This window comes from Danio rerio, chromosome 5 (assembly GCF_049306965.1).
Source record: "Danio rerio strain Tuebingen ecotype United States chromosome 5, GRCz12tu, whole genome shotgun sequence".
Lineage (NCBI taxonomy): Eukaryota > Metazoa > Chordata > Actinopteri > Cypriniformes > Danionidae > Danio > Danio rerio.
The window spans coordinates 23,458,931-23,470,000 of record NC_133180.1 but is presented as its reverse complement, the minus strand read 5'-3'; the positions used below and the strand labels follow the sequence as shown (position 1 = coordinate 23,470,000).

General features: G+C 35.4%; 1 protein-coding gene across 6 annotated transcripts in view; it reads right to left on the bottom strand.

The window, feature by feature from the left end:
* npas2 (neuronal PAS domain protein 2) overlaps positions 1-11,070 on the bottom strand; it is a 119,398-nt gene that overhangs the window by 69,067 nt on the left and 39,261 nt on the right. The window lies entirely within an intron of this gene.

Here is an 11,070-nt window from a genome sequence, read left to right as displayed (position 1 = left end):
CCGCCCGCAGCCTCACACACATACACACACACAAACACGCGCGCGCGCCAGAGAGAAGACACACACATGTCAGCGCGGCCTCGAACACAAACACCCGGCAACAATCACTGTTCATTTTCACGGACCATCCGCAAGTTTGGCTGTTGTTTTGGCGAACGTCATGCTGCTGTCAGCCTTTACTGTGTGTGTGTGTGTGTGGCTCAGGTTTGCTTTCACATATATGCACAGTTGCTTCTCTGTAATTGCCTTCATGTGGTAGGCTACTAATAGAAATAAAAAAAAAATGTATATGCTACATCTCCTGCAGCATTTTTTTTCTATTTCAGGAAAAGCGTAGTAGTAGTAATAAAATATTAATAATAATATACGACAACAAATTAGGTGTTAATAAATTAATAATAAGTGAAAATAATTCAGTAATTAGAAATGTGTAAATATACATCATTATACACTCATATACACTCACCGGCCACTATATTAGGTACACCTTTCTAGTACCGGGTTGGACCCCCTTCCGCTAATCCTTTGTGGCATAGATTCAACAAGGCACTGGAAATATTCCACATAGATTTTGGTCCAAATTGACATGATAGCATCATGCAGTTGCTGCAGATTGTCGCCTGCACATCCATAATGCAAATGCCCTGTTCCACCACATCCCCAAGGTGCTCTATTGGATTGAGAACTGGTGACTGTGGAGGCCATTTGAGTACAGTGAACTCATTGTCATGTTCAAGACACCTTAGATATCTGGGATAATTCGAGCTTTATGACATGGCGCATTATCCTGCTGGAAGTTGCCATCAGAAAATAGGTACACTGGTCATAAAGGAATAGTCAGCAACAATACTCAGGTAGGCAACATTTTTTCAATCTTCTATTGTCCAATTTGGGTGAGCCTCTGTGAATTGTAGCCTCAGCTTCCTGTTCTTAGCTAACAGGAGTGCCATCCTGTGTGGTCTTCTGCTGTTGTAGCCTTTCCGCCTCAAGGCTGGATGTGTTGTGTATTCAGAGATACTCTTCTGCATATCTTGATTGTAACGAGTGGTTATTTGAGTTACTGTTGTTTTCAATCAGCTGGAACCAGTCTGGCCATTCTCCTCTGACTTCTGGCATAAGCAAGTCATTTGCATCCACAGAACTGCCACTCACTGGATATTTTCTCTTTTTTGGGCCATTTTCTGTAAACCCTAGAGATGGTTGTGCGTGAAAATCCCAGTAGATCAGCAGTTTCTGAAATACTCAGACTAACATTGAGTTGCTGCCATGTAATTGGCTGATTAAAAATTAGCGTTAACGAGCAGTTGGACCTAATAAAGTGGCCAGTGAGTGTATAACTGCTTTACAACATCATCTATCTATCTATCTATCTATCTATCTATCTATCTATCTATCTATCTATCTATCTATCTATCTATCTATCTATCTATCTATCTATCTATCTATCTATCTATCTATCTATCTATCTATCTATCTATCTATCTATGTGAGAGATGCATTATTATACATAAACAGTTTTAAAAGTACTTTAAACAGACCACGTAGTGAAACAGAAATATTGTACATAATTTGAGAGATAAATGCAGAGCATTTGCAGTGTAAAAAAAAGAGTGTTGCAGATGTGTACAACACATTGTCATGGTGTTTTTTTGGAAGTGACTGAAACATATTCAGGCTTAACAGAAACACTAATGGTCAAATTTACAAGAAGCTGAGGCTGCACACCTTTTGAAGACGCTCATGAAACCTGCTCTATTTTGGAGGTTTCCTCACATATTCCACTGATGCAGCAAAAGAAACTGGGTCTGCTGCAGCAGTGTCAGTGGAGTTGAAATAATGATGGCAAAGCTAACTGATGTTTATAATAAACTCTCAACTTAGACATCTGGAATAAAAAACATATTGTTAATGAAAAAGAATGCAACTTTTTCTGCACTGAAACTTTGTTTAATTTCCTGTAGACTTTTCATTGGATACAAGGCGACACAGTGGCTCAGTGGGTAGCACAGTCACCTCACAGCAATAAGCTTGCTGGTTCAAGTAACAGCTGGATCAGTTGGCATTTCTGTGTGGAGTTTGCATGTTCTCCCCGTGTTCGTGTGAGTTTTCTCCGGGTGCTCCAGTTTCCCACTTACAGTCCAGAGACATGCGCTATAGGTAAATAGAATTAACTAAATTGGTAGTGAGTATGAATACAAGAGTGTATGGGTGTTTTTCAGTGCTGGGTTGCAGCTGGAAGGGCTTCGGCTGCGTAAAACATATGCTGAATAAGTTGGCGGTTCGTTTCACTGTGGCGACCCCTGATTAATAAAGGAACTAAGCTAAAAGGAAAAGAATGTATAAATGGAGTTGGCGGTTCATTCCACTGTGGCGACCCCTGATTAGTGAAGTGATTAAGCTGAAAAGAAAATGAATGAATGAATAAATGAATGAATGAAAGAAGGTATACAAGAACACACACACACACACACACACACACACACACAAACACAAACACACACACACAAACACACACATAAACACACACACAAACACACACACACACACACACACACACACACACACACACACACACAMAMACACACACACACACACACACACACACACACACACACACACACACACACACACACACACAGACACACACAGACACACACAAACACAATCACATATTTTTAAATGTCTTAAAAGAGATAAAGCACACATAGTGTGTGATGCCAGGAAGAACAGTATCAGTTGCCATGGCAAACACAGATCCTCAATCAGACCTCCGTCCAACATGGCCACCGGGCAGAAGAGCAGCACAACCTCTCAGACACACCAGCACAGCATCATCCGTACACTCACCAAATAGATTTAATTGCTCTGCATTATTCTAACACTTTAATAGCTGCAGTTGCCATGATGTTCACACAAAAGTTCCAGCAAAACGCTGCTAATTATTATGAAACCAAAAAGCAATGCATTTTAATTAAAGTCTGATGATAATTCTTAAAAAAGGGAGTCTTATTCATCACACAGTGAGTCATGAGACCAAGAAAAAAAACAGCGTCTGCTTTCTTTTCTCTTTCCTTTTTCTTCTCTTTCTGTTTTTTTCATACTTTTCTAAAGTAAACAGAGAACAATATACTACTGGCAATTTTAATTGGGCAAGCAAAATTTGCTATTTGGAAGACTTGCATTTGAAGGGCAAACTGTTCATGTTCTTATCCTTTTTACACTAGTTGAATAATAAAAAAAAATTAATAAATACATTTCCCCTCTCCTTATTTTTTACTAAAGGATAAACTATTAACATGACAGCTTATCTTTCAATTGTTGAACATTTTTCTGATTAACTTCATGCCTGTTTTGATTGATTAAAGACTTTCTAAACCTCTTTCTTTCTTTTCTTTCTGTGCTATTGTATGTTTCCCTTCTTGTCCTTTCGTCTCTGTAATTTCTTTTATGTTTTGCTTTGTCACTGGGGTTTTTTTGATGTCGGTGCTGCTTTGGTTTGGAAGCTGACTGCGGCTCTGTAGCTTTAAAGGACTACCAGAGGAATATGGGTCAGTGGAGCAGCAGCACGAGCGAGGGAGGAACCGAGAGAGAGAATTAAATGCTTTATAGCAGACTTTCTGACATTAATAGTGGGCTGGCAGAATAATTGATTCTCCCCTGTCAGTCCAGGTGACTTTTATGAGCAAACAACATTCACACATCCTGGAAATAATAACAAGAACTTCCTCATTAGAATCACACAGGAGATATGCGTCGAGGGTGTGTGTGTGTGTGTCTGTGTGTGTACACGCACAGCCAACATATTTCCGTGGCAAACCAATAAAAGGTCAAGTGATTTGTTTATAAGGAATTCACTGCATGGCCAGCTCTATTTATAGGAGCAAACTCATCACCCTTTACAATACACATGCATACAATAGATTCTCTAACTTCACATAAGTGTTGATGGATCACATACTGTTTGTAAAAGCAACAGGTCATCACACCAAGTGACTAAAGTATCACAGGTCAAATGCTCTGTTTAAGTGCATGGTTTGTTTACTATTCTCACACTGACACATATTGGACGCAGATTCATTTCAGCAGTTAATTAATAACCCGATGCAAGCCCTCTGCTTCCTGATACAATCATAAACAACCCAACAGTTATCATACATGTCAGAGAAACATCAGAAGTGCTGACATTCTTTCACCATCCCTATCTGTGCATCGGTTTCGGTTCTATAGTCAGTTGGTAAACACTAGTTCTCAAAAGGTTTCAGTTCCTTTATTTAGCATATGCACATACTGAATATCATTGTACAAATAAATAAAATAAAGAGCTTTTTTTTATTTATTAATGGATTTCACCAACAATAAACAATCACGTTACGTAGATAAAAACAGTAACTTGCTATAAAAATGCTATACATCTGTTTAAAATCAAATATAAACTGAAATAACATATTAATTAATATACAGTTAAGTCAGAACTATTAGCCCCCTTTGAATTTTTTTTCTTTTTTAAATATTACCCAAATGATGTTTAACAGAGCGAGGAAATTTTCACAGTATGTCAGATAATATTTTGTATTCTGGAGAAAGTCTTATTTGTTTTATTTCGGCGAGAATAAAAGTAGTTTTTAAATTTGTAAAAATCCATTTTTGGGACAAAATTATTAGCCCTGTTAAGCTATTCTTTTCCCTAATAGTCTACAGAACAAACCATCCATATACAATAACTTGCCTAGTTAACCTAATTAAGCAGTTAAGCCTTTAAATCTCACTTTAAGCTGTATAGAAGTGTCTTGAAAAATATCTAGTCAAATATTATTTATTTAGATATTAGTTATTATAAATGAGTTACTAAAACTATTATGTTTAGAAATGTGCTGAATGATCTTTCCTTCGTTAAACAGAAACTGGGGGGAAAAAATAAACAGGGGCGTTAATAATTCATGGGGGCTTCAACTGTGAGTGTGTGTGTGTGTGTGTGTATATATATATATATATATATATATATATATATATATATATATATATATATATATATATATATATATATATATATATATATATATATATACACATACATACATACATACATACATATATAGAAACAAATTTAGTATAAGCTGGAACCGCCATTAGGGAATATTAAATGCACTCAAAAAAAAGTCTAGATTTAAAAATAGAGTGGGTGCTATTCTGATTTTTAATGGTTTCCATAGTTTTATTTAGGATTTGCAATAGATGGCAGTCAGAACTTGATCTAATCGATCAGGTTTGAGTCTTAGCAGTGATCAGATCATAAAGATACAGTGGCGCTCGGTTATGCAAGGTTGTATAAACAAAAAGTAAAATTTTATAGTCTATTCGGAAATGAACCGGCAACCAATGTAGTGATCGCAATATTGATGTGATATGGTCATATTTGTGGCTACTCGTGGGCAAACAGGAGGGCCACATTTTGGACTATTTGAAGTCAAAATAGAAGATGAGGGTGGACCAATATTTAAAGAATTACAAAAATCAAATATGTGGAAATAAACGCATGAATAATCATTTAAAAACCCTTCCTGCTTAGAAAGGGACTCATTTTGGCTAGTCATCGTACATGATAAAAACTTGAACTTACTATTTTACTTATTTTTTTGTCAAGTTTTAGACTACTGTCTAGTAGAAATCCAAGCTTTTTAATTTCAGAGGTGAGGTAACAGTTTAATACACAGAAATCAGTAGGTGGTTTCTAGAATGCTGTGGAGAACCAAAAAGAATAATTCAGGTTTTTTCTCTTTATTCAAAAGCATAAAGTTAACAGTGAGCCAAAGTTTGATATCGCGAAGACAATCTTCTAATCTTTTGAAAGTTAAGCAATTGTTTTTTGGATAGGTATATAAAGCTGTGTATCATCTGAATAACAGAAATACATATTACTAAACTATCTCATTATAGTTCCTATGGGCAGCATATATAATGAGAATAACTGGGGTGCAAGAATCGATCAATGTGGAACACTGCAAGTCAGCTCTGCATGAGAAGAAAAAAAGGTACTGTACCTTGGCTCACTGAAAAGCACAACGATTTGTCTAATTACCCTAACTTGCTAACCTAATTAACCTAGTTAATCCTTTAAATGTCACTTTAAGCTGTATAAAAGTGTCTTGAAAAATATCTAGTCAAATAGTATTTACTATTATGAGTTATTAAATGAGTTATTAAAACTATTATGTTTAGAAATGTGTTAAACAGAAAATAGGGAAAAATAAACGGGGGCTAAAAATACAGGAGGGCTAATAATTCTGACTTCAACAAATATGCATGTACCATAAATGGAATTTTAAAAATAATACATTTAATAAAATGATATTAGTCATTAAACAGAAGTATGCAACATTTCAGTCATGAACTCACAACCTTCAATACGTGATACAGTTTTCAAAGCACTCAAGACATGAATTCGCATTCATAACATGCAGGAGATTTGAACAAAAGCTTGATTCATTGTTTGACTCAGTCGGAAAGGATGAGCTTAACCTCTGCTTCTTTTGTTGAGCCTTACACAAGATTATGTAGGTCAGCTGGAGCGTAAAGCAGCAGTTTGCTTCAATCTCAGAGGACTGGAAAGACATGTAGACGTTTAAAACCCCACAGCCAGAAATACACCTCTAAACTATATGACCATTTGACAGCGGCTCATCTTACTCTCCGAGCCCAGATAATTGCTGCTCTCTTTTCCTCCCATCTATCGCACATCCAAAGCTACGTCGTTCAGTCTGTCCATTCATCAGACTTCCTATTTATTCATCATAACACACAGACTGTTCTGAGCTCTGTTCCTTTATGCTCTTTCAATTATCTACATAGAGTATGTGTGTCTGTGCTTTGCTGCTGTAGTAAAGCCTCGTTGTTCTTTTATGATTGTAATTATCTTAATGTGGTCTGACCCAGCAAAAATGAAAAAGCTAATCACCACATACATTAGACGCATATTAGAATTTATTCTAGTACAATCATCATTTGATTCAGCTCAAACTGAACATGTACAAGCTTGTGTAAAACTGATCATGTTGTTTCAGTACGATTCAAGATTATACAAAGAGTGTCGGTACTGATGAAAGAAAATTTGATCTTTTGTATAAACATTCACATAATCGTGTCACATATTTGATTGATTGGCTGATTTCCATCTTAAATGTTTATTCTACTTTCTATTTCACTTTACCATGTTTTCCAGAAAATAAATGGCACCAGGTCAAACTTTTATTGCTGTTAGAAGCAAAATTACTGAAGTATTTTTTTTTTCCAGAAATAATGTGAAAGGCGATCCAGGACCACAAAACCAGAGTAATTTTAGGAAAGTGAGATTTATTCATCATCTCAAAACTGAATAAATAAATTATTCATTGATGTATGGTTTGTTTATATAGAACAATATTTGGCCGAGATGCAACTATTTGAACCATGGGGGGAGGAGGAGGGGGTGTTCGGGGGTGAGGTCTCTTAATAACACTTAAAAATAAGTTCTTAGCAATGCATATTAAAATGCATATTAAAATTAATTGAATTTTGATATATCTACGGTGGGAAATTTAATAAATGAACATGGAACATGATTTTTACTTAATATATTTGAATGATTTTTATGTTTAAATTGTTTATTGTGAAAAAACAAACATTACATCAGTACAGATAGTTACATATAATTCTTTTTCTTTCTTTTTTTTACAAAAGAGAAAAAAAATAATAACAAAAAAAATATATATATATATAATAAAAAAGAGAAATATTAATAATTATAATGATAATAATAAAAGAGGAAAAGAAAAATAGAAACATAAGTATTAAGTGTGCTGAAAATTACAACCAAATATTACAATCAAATGTTCAGTCAATGTTGTCAATGTTGAAAGTAAATATTTACAATTAAACGGTATAAAATGGTATTAGATAAAACAAAAAAGTTTAATATGAAATAAATTAAAAAGGGAGGGAACTCAGGAGAGTGCATCTATTAAATGGAAGGCAATACCTTAAGAGAGTTAAAGCAAGTTATAAAACATTGCCACTTTTTAAAGAAATTAGTTTTCCCAGAGCATCTAACCTTTTCCAACTTAAGAAAATGCATGGTATCTACAAGCCATTGGGATACGAAGTATGGGATGCGAAGTAGTATACGACGCCTGGCTATTAGTGAGGTAAAGGCCAAAACATCAAGTTGTTTATAATTAAATTTGGACCAAATCTTTGGAACCCCAAAAATGGCAACATCAGGGGATGGGTTTATATTTACCTGCAACACCTTGGACATAATTGTAAAATAATTAATCCAATAATTCTGTAATAGTGGGCACATAAAGAACATATGACTCAAATTACAACTTGGTGCATGACATCTGTCACATCTGTCATGGATATTGGGAAAAATTTCAGATAGCCTGGTTTTTGAGAAATGGACTCTATGAAAGACTTTGAATTGTATCAGACTAAGCCGAGCGCAAATTGTACTAATTTGAATGATTTTTGGCATAAAAAAATAATGGATACATTTAACTGTACAGGTAACTGTGTCCACCTGGTAGTGATCATTGGATCTTACCAGTGATTGGCTATTGGGAGAGGAGAAAGAGTATTTAACCTGAACTGCACTTCAAACCAGTGTTGGTGGTGTCTGGATGGTGCAGCGGCTGAGCTCTTCTCCAAATGCAGAACTGTTGTTTAGTACAGCTTTAAAGATTTGATTTAGCTTAAGTAGCTCATGAATGTTGCAGATATTGAAGTCAAACTTCTACAATTAGTTGTCTTCTTGTTAACATCTAGAAATTCACCCAAAGAGAAGAGAGTCTGGTTGATTTGTTAGTTTGTCTTTATTTTGAGGGTTAAGTAGGAAGGTGGTGCCATTTTGTTTTGAATTAGTTTTCTCTTGTTTATGACAGTAAAGGGAGTTAGTTAATGTTGATGTATTATTATTTCTTTTTCTTTTCAGATAAGCAAGATATTATCTAAGGAAGTTTTTGGTTTTGATTTGAGAGAAACCTTGCACCCCCCTCTGAATTAATACCCTGTTTTCTTTGTTACATTTGAGATCTTTTTTCTTGGCTTCTGCATGAAGGCCGCCATATCAACCAGCGTCTCCTGGCAGAATGTTTAGAACTTCCGTTTACAGAGTTCGCTGGTAATTTGCGATCCAAAAACTAGGTTTCAATAGCGTTTTGAGTGGGTTACGGAGTGTTTTTGTGAGACACAACTTTAAAAGGTGTGTGTTAAAGCCATTATAATCTGTCAGATGCGGTTCAAGCGTAGAAACCATTAATAAGTGACAATATTTAGAAAAGTATAACTGGTTATGGAGATGGTCAAACTGGTATATAACAATGAAACTTGTGATTTTTTAATTTATTTATTCATACCGTTCTAGGCTCTGTTCATTTAAACTTGTCTTACTATCCACATATACTGCAAAAGTGTGTGTGTGCGCGTGTGTATCTTGTTTTCCTGATATTGTGAGGATCAAATAAAAAAGGGCCAGACAGAATCTGCAGACATTTTTTGCTATTTCTTCACAAAAGTTTTGTAAAAAATCTGTGGGTTTATGCGAAATAATTTTGGAAGTATCACTAATAAAAACTTAATATATAAAATAAAAAATAATACATTTTGAACTTTAATTTTTACAATGCACATCCAATTAGAATCATTAATTGCTAAACACGTCGGGTCGCTGGTTTGAACCTTGGCTCAGTTGGCGTTTCTGTGTGGAGTTTGCATGTTCTCCCTGCCTTCGCGTGGGTTTCCTCCGGGTGCTCCGGTTTCCCCACACAGTCCAAAGACATGCGTTACAGGTGAATTGGGTAGGCTAAATTGTCCGTAGTGTATGAGTGTGTGTGTGAATGTGTGTGTGTGTGGATGTTTCCCAGAGATGGGTTGCGGCTGGAAGGGCATCCGCTGTGTAAAAACTTGCTGGATACGTTGGCGGTTCATTCCGCTGTGGCGACCCCGGATTAATAAAGGGACTAAGCTGACAAGAAAATGAATGAATGAATAATTGGAAACAAAGCAAGTCTCTGTTATGATATATCTACTAAAAAACTTACTTATTATTAATAATATTACTTTACAAACTGTATTGCAAATAAATCACATGAACATTTTCATATGTCAATAATATTACTAATATGAATTTAAAAACTGAATGAATAACACATTTACACAGGTAAATAAATAGACTCGATGGGCAAAAAATCTGCACATTTTTGCACGCACAGATTCTGTGTGGGCCTACCCTAGCAATACCAATAATTTTGGATATTGTGGGCACAATTTTTTGGTTCCCATGAGGAAAATGGCTCATAATTTATAAAGAATTAAGTATTTAAAAAATTGTAAAAAAAAAAAAAATATATATATATATATATATATGAGTATTTCCTGTAAGGGTTGAGTTAGGTTGGTTGGAGGATAGAATAAAGAATATATAGTTTGTTCAGTATAAATAGCATTTGGTCTATCGGAAGTCCCCATAAAGATAGCTGTACAAGTGTGTGTGTGTTCTCTGCTGCTGTAGTAAAACCTGCATTGTTCTTTTGTAATTACCTTAATGTAGTCTGACCCAGCTTAATGAAAAAAGCTAATCATCACATATTAGACCAAGTAAAAGGGACTGTTCGTGTGTGTGTGTGTGTGTGTGTGTGTGTGTGTGTGTGTATGTGTGTGTGTGTGTGCACGCATTTTCTCACTTTACTGTTAAGAGTCATTCAAAGGATGCAGTGCTTCACCTCTCCCTTTCTGTGTAGATGTGTGGAAAAGAGAATAAAGAGAGGTGGAAAGAAAGAGAAGGAGTGAGAGTGAGGGGTCTATTATGCAGAGTTAGAGGGGAAAACACAAACTAATTAAGGGAAGAGAGAGACTATAATTAAAATGGCCTGTTTTTAATTTAACAGTGAGCTACTTTATATCAAACAGAACAGTGATCACTTAATTATACAGGCAACATCAGAGGAGAAGGAGAACGAGAGAGAAATGAGAGAATGGACCTGGTAAGAGGATGAAAATGCTTTTCATTTCGGAGCAACAACCATAAATTGCAAAACC